Source organism: Balaenoptera musculus, chromosome 21, assembly GCF_009873245.2.
Source record: "Balaenoptera musculus isolate JJ_BM4_2016_0621 chromosome 21, mBalMus1.pri.v3, whole genome shotgun sequence".
In the NCBI taxonomy this organism is placed as follows: Eukaryota; Metazoa; Chordata; class Mammalia; order Artiodactyla; family Balaenopteridae; genus Balaenoptera; species Balaenoptera musculus.
Window position 1 is genome coordinate 20,930,278 of NC_045805.1, and position 10,730 is coordinate 20,941,007.

The 10,730-nt window shown below is 38.0% G+C and overlaps 1 long non-coding RNA gene across 1 annotated transcript; it reads left to right on the top strand.

Annotated features, from left to right (window-relative positions):
* The first annotated feature begins 9,210 nt into the window (after positions 1 to 9,210).
* Positions 9,211 to 10,456, top strand: LOC118887746. Its single transcript, XR_005018142.1, has 3 exons — positions 9,211 to 9,285; positions 9,462 to 9,515; positions 9,827 to 10,456. It is a non-coding gene; the product is annotated as an uncharacterized LOC118887746 (long non-coding RNA).
* The last annotated feature ends 274 nt before the right edge of the window (positions 10,457 to 10,730 follow it).

The following is a 10,730-nucleotide window of genomic DNA, read 5'->3' on the forward strand; positions in this document are numbered from 1 at the left end:
TCAGCAGGAAAGAGAAGGCACACTCAATTCGAATCACTAGGAGAATTTAATGAAGGGTATGGGAAGCTGTGGCCACTGCCAGGCTTCTGTGCAAAGGGAAGAGTGTTTCTGAGGGCGAACTGGACAGCTCAACAGAACCCACAGTTTCAGAGAGAGGCAGTCACTACCAGAACTGAGGAAGGATGTGGTGAAGAAATATCCTTACCACTCTTTCCTCCATTCAATAATCGACTGCTGCTGCCGCCGCCCTCCACTGGCTGAATCCAACCGGCAGCCAGAGGGCAGGAAACCCCAGATAAAATGCAGTCCCCAGGGGTCCACTCCTTAGAGCACAAACAAAAGAATAGCAGAAGATAGGTGTTTGGGCAGGCAGGAACTAGCAAATGGAGTTTAGCCAACACTCTTCACATATTTTGCAACTCAGCATCCATTCCTGACCAACAGAGAGCAAAGCACAAAACCCCACCTGTCACCAAATCATCACAGGGCGATGTCAACTTAATCACACCTTCCATGGATCCCAAATTATAACATTAACCACACAAGGTTTAAAAAATGGAGGAAAAGGAGTTATTTGGCATAAGATATAACTACTGCAGTCCCTACCTCTATAGCCAATCACAAGCTCAAAGTCAGGAGCCATAGTTCCCTTCCCCCTCTATCTAATTTCTTATTCCCTTTGCCTTACCTGGTGCCTTAGTGGGATGGGGTTCTTCCTTGGCTGGGCAACACAAAAATTTACTTCCATAGAATCTATGTTCATGTCAGTCCTGACCTTATTCAGTTGTCCTAGTTTCCCGCTGACATTATTACTGAACATGGGAATACAAAGAAATTCCTTATGAAGCCTCCAGGTCCAAGCATAGTTCTCTTTCTCTGCTTTGTCTAATAATAACCCAATTTTCCCTTGGTAATTTGGATAAATCACCACAGCTTACAAATTAATCCCCTCATCTGCTTGTCAGTTCAGTAGAAAATGAGTTCAGAATGGCCAGCTGGCAGTCTCATCTTCCAGTTTAATGGAACCATGATCCTTGGCATGGGTGTCTCTCTCCTGGGTACTAGGACTGCCAGCCCAACTGAGCCCAAGTTTGTGTGGATAGGAAGAAAAATACTGTGAATGGATTAGTAGGCATTATAGTGAGAAGGGACACCTCTCTCCACCCACTGCTGTAAGGACTACTAGGGAAACAGCACAATATAGTCTTCCAGTCTTCCATTTTAAGGCTTATGCCACAGCCTACAGGACAGGACCTCAAATTTCCCGGGTTTTCCCCCCTCCCAGGTGGCATTACAATTGAGTCATCAGTTGGCCATTTCCGCCATTTTATCAGGTCAGCCGATTTTGATTGAATTCTTTCAGTGGATTCTGTGGCATGATCTCTGGCACCCTTCATTAGCGGTAAAATGAATTTCTTAAATTAGAAACGACATTGTTGGTAAAGTGGCCAGGAAAAGGCATTCTGTGAGCATATGAGCAATGGTGCTGGCAAAAGTACTGTGCAAGGAATGGTCAGTTATCCAGAATAACTCTGTCGCTGTGAGAACAAACCAGTCTCTCCTTCCATGGCAGAAGACACTTTGTGTAATCAGTCTTCAGTCACGTGGCTGGTTAGTCCACTGGAAAGTGGTACCGAACTGGCTCAGCATTAGCCTGTTCTTGGTCATTTGGGCACAAAGCAGATCAGTTTTGATGAGGAAAAGTCCATGTTATTGGTCCCACTGAGCAGGAGCCAGGCATCTGAAAACAAGTGTATTTACTTTCACAAGTACACAAAGAAAAAGGCTACAAACAGTTCTTGTCTGTTTGATTATTAAGATCCTTCTTTGTAGTAAATGCTCTTTAGGGAATTTAAATAGGACACAAACATCTTTGCACTTCGTTCCTGTTTTGACAGAAATATCCACATAATTCCCACCACTCCAGACTTGCCTGTCAGCCATCTTCCAGTTTCACCCTTTCTAAGTTCTTGATCAACCAGCCAATCCAATAGGCATTGTTCAGGAATTAGTGTAGAACTGAACCTTTTCAACTAGAGTGAACAGTCGAATGTACTGCTCAAATCACTGCCAACTGGAAGGATTTCCCTTCTGTCTGGCAGGACGACCCCTGTGCGGAGCTACAGCGCGGCAGGACACCTCCAGCTGGTGACTGCTGCACACCGTGTAAACCAGGCCTCTGTGAGTTCTCCATCTGTTAATTGGTTGACTGTGTCCTCTTCTGTTATTCAAAAGCTCATCATGATTCCGCAGGTACACGGTTGGAGGAGTGACAGAGAAGCAGTGGAAAGGAATGCACATGCTTTTTTTTTTTTTTTTTTTTTTTTTGCAAATCATTGAGTCTCCCAAACCTGCTCAGGCCTGATCTTGTACACAGCATTTCCAGCAATAATGGAATGCCAGGCACACCAGTCGCTTTATGATTTGATGACCAAAAAATTACTGGATTACTTGCCAAGCTGCCATTGCCGAGTGACTTGGTGTACCATGATCAGGGACCCAGTAGCAAGCCAAGAGCTTCTTTTCAAGTAGAGAACAGTTGGAGGTAGAAGAGACTATCATAGCTTTGCTTCAAACTCTTCTAAGTCTGCATTGCAATTCCCCTCTGGGGACTACCATACTGCCCCCGTCTGCCATAGACACTTTAAGTACCACTGGCTGCTCCACCATAAGACCCAGACATCCAGGCAGCTTACATCGGAGCATGAACCTTGAATTAAGTCCTCTCTTCTCCGGATCGCAAACAAAACACTTGGTTATTGCCCCTACTCTGTTTCTAAAAGTTAAACACCACTATTCCAGGGTCCAATTATTTCTTTTGAAATCGTGGGCCTAATTCCATGGTATCACCTTCTAGAGCTTTTCTAGGATGTTAGCGCTCTCTTCACCACTGTGTTTCTTCATTCCTCAGTAAAAAGAATGTCCTCAAAGATGGCCCACTTGAGTGCTACAACAGCATACGGCTTAATAGGCTGCCTATAGTAGATGCACTTAAACATTCCCGTATCTCAGAGATTTTGAACTCTTTCCTCCAAATATGCCACAGAAGTCCCAGCATCTCAACCTCATGACTAGAAGAGAACTATGAGTTCAGGCTTCAATTAATCAGCCTTTCTGAGTGTAATATTGCTCCAAGTACTTGAACCAATATAGTTACAAGAAATTCTGATTGAGTGCATCTGAATGGATAAACTCAACCAGACCAGGCTTTATATTTAGCTCTGTGCGGTCTGTATCCCTTAGAATCCATTTAAACACATGTTTTTCAGCCACTTGCTGATCATTTTTGGCAAGATCTTTCAACCTCACTGACTGTGTCCTTTCCTAAAAAGAGACATTATGATTTTTTTCTCTGATCCACAGAGAACTAGAAAAACTGGGTTAAGAAATAAGTGGTAGAACCACCGGATTCCTTGTGATGATCACTTTGACTCATGTGATCTCAGGAGATTCAGCAGAGAAACTGATAACCAGTTAATCTAGTAGATGACTTTAACTGGTCACCTGTTATCTCACTCTGAAAAGATATCCTCCATTGATGCAACTGACTATAACACTTCATTCTTTCTGCTCCCTGGAAATCATAGGACATAGCCTCATGCCCTAATCAATGTTTAACATTATGCTGTCAACTGAACATAATTTTTGCCATTGCTGTGTACAACCCACAGTAATAATGAATTCATGTTTTTCTTTAAATGTGCTTTTACTTTTTACAGATACACATGTTCCAGCCTTATCCTAAGCACCCATAAATCTGAATCATGGCTTTGTTTGCTAGCCATGTTTTTTCTAATAAATAAAAATGAAAATAAATACCTATTTTTAAATTTTATTTATTTTGGAGTATAGCTGATTTACAGTGTTGTGTTAGTTTCAGGTGTACAGCAAAGTGATTCAGTTATACATATACATATATTCATTCTTTTTCAGATTCTTTTCCCATATAGGTTATTACAGAATATTGAGTAGAGTTCCCTGTGCTATACAGTAGTTCCTTGTTGGTTACCTATTTTATATATAGTAGCGTGTGTCTGTTAATCCCAAGCTCCTGATTTATCCTTCCCCTCCACGTTTCCCCTTTGGTAACCAAAAATTTGTTTTCAATATCTATGAGTCTGTTTCTACTTTGTAAATAAGTTCATCTATATCATTTTTTAAAATCAGATTCTACATATGAGTGATATCATGTGATACGTGTCTTTCCCTAACTTACTTCACTTAGTATGATAATCTCTGGGTCCATCCATGTTGCTGCAAACGGCATCATTTTGTTCTCTTTTATGGCTGAGTAATATTCCACTGTATATATGTACCACATCTTCTTTATCCATTCATCTGTTGATGGACATTTAGGTTGCTTCCATGTCTTGACTATTGTAAACAATGCTGCAGTGAACATTGGGGTGCATGTATCTTTTCGAATGGATATATGCCCGGGAGTGGGATTGCTGGATCATATGGTAGTTCTATTTTCAGTTTCTTAAGGAGCCTCCATACTGTTCTCCATAATGGTTGTACCAATTTACATTCCTACCAACAGTGTAGGAGGGTTCCCTTTTCTCCACAATACCTATTTTTTTTAAATTAACCCATTCTCCTCTGAAAATTCTGTTATGCATACAGCAGTGAGAATAAACTACACTTAGATGAATCATATGGAAAAATTTCACATGTGATAAAGAGGCAAAAGAAACCACACACAAATGAGCATTACAATGGACTGAATGTTTATGTCCCCCCAGTATTTGTATTTTGAAAACCTAGTGTCCATGTGATGGTATTAGGAGATGGGGCATTTGAGAGGTGACTAGGTCTTGAGACCTCATGAAAGGAATTAGTGCCCTTATAAAAGAGACCTGACAGAGCTCCCTTGCCCTGTAGGCCACAAAGCAGGCCCTCCTCACCAGACACCATATCTTCCAGCAGTGAGATCTTGAACTTCCCAGCCTTCAGAACTGTGAGTAATAAATGTTTGCTGTTTATAAATCACCCCGTTTATGGTATTTTGTAATAGCGGCCCAAATAGACTAAAACAAGTATGTACTGCAAGATACCACCTTACACATTAGCATTTATACGTAGAGAAAAAAATATACAAAATTGATCTAGGTTTTTAGAAGTTGGGTCAGTGGTTATCTTTGGTTGGGTGGGATTTGTATCGGTAATGAAATAAGGGTTAATCTTTCTTAATTTGGGTGATGGTTCCACAAGAGTGTCCAGTTTATGAAAAATCGTCAAATTGTTCACTTAATAATGTGTTCCTCTATGTATTCCCACTACCCTTTATTTCCATGGTTGTTGATTTTTTTCTCCTGATTTTTCTATATTTCAAATGTAGGATGCTCTATCTTACTGCCTTGGGCATTGTCCCTTTATATTATCCAGTAATATGCAAGGTACCCATGACCTTAAATTTTATAGCATGTTACAAAGGCAATAAAGCAGGTGTCTTGTGCTTTCAACATAAGGTTTTTAAGGTTATACAAAGATTTTAGAAAAAAAAGTTTTTCTTTGGACCTTTTAACTTTCGTATCTCTCTAAAATTCTCTCATAAGATCTTAGCTAAAACATAACACTGGACTCAGTACTTTCTTCCTGCTCCTGGTCCAGGCTGCTTGGACCATATATAATAAGTGTCTTGACATTCTCCTCACTTTCTCTCCGAAATCTCTCAGAACCTTCCTTCCCTTACCTCATTGGTTTCCATACTCATCTAAACACTAAGGTAAAAAGAGTTATATTCTCAAATAAAAGCTTCCACTACTTTGGATGAATTTAATGATTACTTCAGGTGTATACCACATCTAAAAGTGCCAGTCATTTGTTCAATAGATTATTAGCTGAGTATTTGACCACAGCTTTGCTGACCCTTAGCTCTTTTGTCAAAAGCACAGTAAACTCCCTGCAAGTATGTGATAATTACTCAAGGTCACTTGAGTAATTAATTTTTAAAAATTCTTCAAAGAGTTGCAATGGTAGCAATTTTATACTCATTGCTGACTGTTTATTTTTAAGTACCATTTAAGTAAATTGTGCAAATCGAACTGGTCATGTAGGAGTCTGTTGTGTATTAACATAGTTAAGGAATTCAGAAAGTAATCAGTTAATTTAAAAAAAAATTTAATGATGGCAAAGGTACAATGATTATTAGAATAAAATCTAATAAAATCTAGATGCTAGTTTGTATCCTATGTGTCCCAGTGACTTTCACATTCTGTTTTATTGTAAAGGAAAGAATATGGTTTGAAAATGGAGTCCACATCTACCTTAGAAAGCTTAGGAAATCTTAGTACACACTCGAGTTTCCTGAGTTGGATCACTTCATGATTAACATGATGATTATGCAAAAAAAACTTTGAAAATTGAATGAAAAAAGAGTTGATTCAGTAACTTGAGTATTGATGAGTCTGGAACACTAATGGTTATAAAGTTAATGTTAAATAGAGTATAGGTGGTATTTTTACTAGAGATCGAGATACTTACGTAGTTAAAGTCAATTGAAAGGTGATTTTTTTGGCAATTCGTCACGAGTCTAGTGTTGATCCTCAAACGACAGGTGTAATTGGCTGGTTGGTTTTTGTTTTTTAGCACAGGTATGGCTTTGTTTATTTAAGCCATTTGAGAGAGTAGATCTATTAAAATTAATAGATCTATTCATTTTGTGGTATTTCTAACATTTGTTTGTTATATTTCAAAGGGCACTTTTGGACACTAGTATGTGAACCTCTTGAGGACATAATGTTTTTACTAAGGTCTGATGAGGTTCTGATGTAGTGTGCAGACAAGTCTTTTGACTTTTTCTAGAACAATTTGCTTGTTTAGCTTTTTTTTTTTTTTTGGCTGTGTTGGGTCTTTGTTGCGCGCGGGCTTTCTCTTGTTGCCGCGAGCAGGGGCTACTCTTCGTTGTGGTGCATGGGCTTCTCATTGCAGTGGCTTCTCTTGTGGAGCACAGGCTCTGTAGTTGTGGCACACGGGCTTAGTTGCTCCGCGGCATCTGGGATCTTCTGGGACAAGGGCTTGAACCCATGTCCCCTGCATTGGCAGGCGGATTCTTAACCACTGTGCCACCAGGGAAGCCCCTTGTTTAACTTTTATTAAGAGGTTTTTTTAAGTTTTTTGCATGACAAGGCTCCAAGTGTTTAGGTTTTTACAAAGTGACATAAATCAAAAACTTAATTGAAAAAGCCTCAACCTATCTCTTTCTTTTAAATGAAGGAGCTGACAGTTTTGTGATTTATAAGTATTTAAGCTGTCACTAGCCACCCAGTGTCTTGCTAATGATTTTTCCCCTTTAGATGACAAAGCCAACTGATTAACTGTCCTAATTGCTACTGTGTGCACATCCTTCCTTAGCAGGAATCTTGGTAATTTGGAAGATATTTTTTAACTGGAAATTTGCTTGAAGCTTTAAAATGCACACAGAAAATTTCTTTATAAATATAATACTTAAATATACTATGTACCTGAGTTAAAAGGACAAGTAAACTTTTAGACGTGTTTGATGATTTATTTGAATGGTAAAGGTGTTAAACTTTAGGGAAAATGTCTATAGTATAACATTAAAAACATGTTTGAAGAAAGACTATAGACATAACTAAAAGGTTTATTACTCTAAAGAAAAATTAACTTAGATTCATTTAAAAATTAGTCTCTTTACAGGATTTAAATTCAATGTACTATATTCCTAACATATGTCAATTTATATAACACACTGCAAAAATCACACTGATTACTTAAAGGGGGTATACATAACAAAACAAAAAAAAATTTATGATTTATCACCTCTCTTTTTATTAATTTTTATTGGAGTACAGTTGCTTTACAATGTTGTGTTAGTTTCTGCTGTACAGCAAAGTGTTACTTTTTAATAAAATACTAGATTATTCTATATCACTATCATTTCTTGTAAATGAAGATTCCATTAAGTAATTGATTCAGTATAACTTTAGTAAATATAGTAACTTACATCATTAATTCATTTTAAAACAGCTGTGATTCTACAGATAACATAACAAACAGATAAATTTGGTTCTAGTCAGTGATGTTTTCTAATCATAAATGTGTTTTTTTCAGTATTCTTAAGACCTCTGCTGTTTGGAAACAGAGAGGCTCTAGGAGGTGAAGAACAAAAGCAGAAAGCCCAATTCAATGACGACTGGAACAAATCATGAGCACACATGTACAATGGTGGATGAGGTAAGAGAATGTGGTGATGTCTGCCCAGTAATTTAGTGATTCCTTTGATGCCTTATTAATAGCCACAGTTATGTCTGCTTATAAGATTAAGATTGCACAGTATCTATAAATAAGCATAGTTCTTGAATTAGGGTGACTACTGTTCCTGTTTGCCCAGGACTAAGAGACATTTGGTGTTAAAACCAGGAGAGTTCCAAGTAAAATACAGTCACCCTAGACCTTGTTTTCACTTCTCCATCTGCACCCCATCATCCCCCAATATTTTAATGGGGGTTTTAAAAGAATACCACGTCACTCCATCACAACTATTTCTTGATTTTCCTTTCCATTGAAAGTCTCTTAAATTACGGTGTCCACATTATCCAACCTCATGGTTAGTATTATTGCATTTCACCAAAGGGATATGAATATTTTTTGCTGGGGGTAATAACAGATCTGTGTTTGAGATTTTACCCTCCTTTAATGCCAAATACTAAAGAAAATGATATAGAGACATATATTACATTAAATATTATAAAATAAATATTTCTATTTATTTCTATTTATATTTTATTTATATTAAATATAAATATATTTATAATATATTTATAATATATATTTAAAATATAAATTAAATATATTATAAATATATTTATAATTATAAAATAAATATAATTTTATAATATATTATAAAATAAATATAAAATATTATTTATATTTTATTGAGCTTATTTTAAAGATTTTTTTAAAAGATGATAGATGTTAACTAGACAATGTGGTGATCATTTTACAATATATACAAATACTGAACCATTTTATTTTACATCTGAAGGTAATATTTTATATATCATACCTTAATTTAAAAAAAAGTCATATGACTTTCATCAGACTTTCAAAGAGGATGAAGAGGAATAGATGTACTTTTCCCACCACTAAGTAAAACTTCAAGACTGGTCGATATAGATATAAATATATCTAGGAGTGACAAGCTGGTGAATTCCGAGTTTTCTTTTTGCCTCACATGTCTCAGAATGAAAACTGGAGAAGCTGACAACTCCTAACCACCAGAAGCCTAGTACAGTCTCCTCTCTGTAGCCCAAGGACCAGGTAAAAGGCAGCCCTGAAAGACAGAAAACCTTCAGACAATAACCAGTATATTCTAGCCTAACCTGCAGAAAAAACCACAGCCCCATCCCCACCCTCACTAGCAAAGTTTGAGTGAAAAGACTAGATTTCCACCCGTGGCAGGCCAACCGTGAGACACTCTGACCTTCCCTCTGCAGGATGATGTCAGAAAAGGCTGAGTGGAGAACTGAGACTTTCATCCCTGACAAAAGGTAACAACTACTCTTATGCCATACGCTGTAGTGGAGACCGGGAGACAGCCTGGAGATCCGTTCCTCCTCAGCAATATCAAGGCTACCTCACTGGGGTTGTGTTAGAAAAGGTCCAACGCAGTCAAGACTTTTTTTAATACTACTCAGTGATAAAGAGTCCACTTCCTCCCCAGAAGTGTTAGTGGGGGCCCCAGGTGGAGACCAGTAATGAGATATTCTCCTGCTCCCAGCCAGGTATGAGCTGAAGTTTAATGGGGAGCTTGAACTCTTACCCCCATCCAGTAGTAACGAAGAACCCTTCTTCATTCTAGATGTGAAACGAGGCCAAGTGAAGAACCTGTACTTCCAACTCGTCTGACGGTAACAAGAAGATACCCACACACACTTCATCCACTGCAGCGGCTGTCAGAGGAGGCTTGATAAACACAAGATTCAAATAATACCCAGCGTTTTAGCTCAAAGGTCCAGGTTTAGTTAAAAAAAAATCACTCACTCGTCATACAAAGAATGAGGTAACCCCCTAGCTGAGTGAGAAGAGACAAACAATTGACTCTGACACCAAGATTACATGGATGTTATTTTCTAACAAGAGAGTTTTTAAAGCAGGTACCATAAAAATGCTTCAGTGAGTAATTACAAAATGCTTAAAACAAATTTGTTTTCCTAAGGCAATAAAAGAAGTAGGAACCGAGTGGAAATTTTAGCACACAAAAATATCATCCACAGATGAGTGGATAAAGTGTGATTACTGTATCAATCAGAATGTTGTTCAGCCTTTAAACAAAGATATCCTGCCCTTTGTGACAACATGGATGAACCTGGAGGGCATTATGCTAAATGAAATAAGCCAGACACAGAAAGACAAATACTGCATGATCTCATTTACATGTGGAATGTGAAAAAGTTGAACTCACGGAGGCAGAGGGTAGAATGGTGGTTGCCAGGGGCTGGGTGGTGGGAGGAATGGGATCATGTTGGGCAAAGTGGACAAAATCTCACTTTGCAGTAAGTTCTGGAGACCTAGTGTACAGCATGGGGACTACAGTTATCTACTGTATTACACACGTAAACTTGCTAAGAGTATATTTTAAGTGCTCTCACCATACACAAACAGAAAATGGTAACTCTGTCAGGTGATGTATTTGTTAATTAGCCTGATTGTGGTCATTATTTCACAATGTATATATACATAAATTAAAATGTGACATTATATAC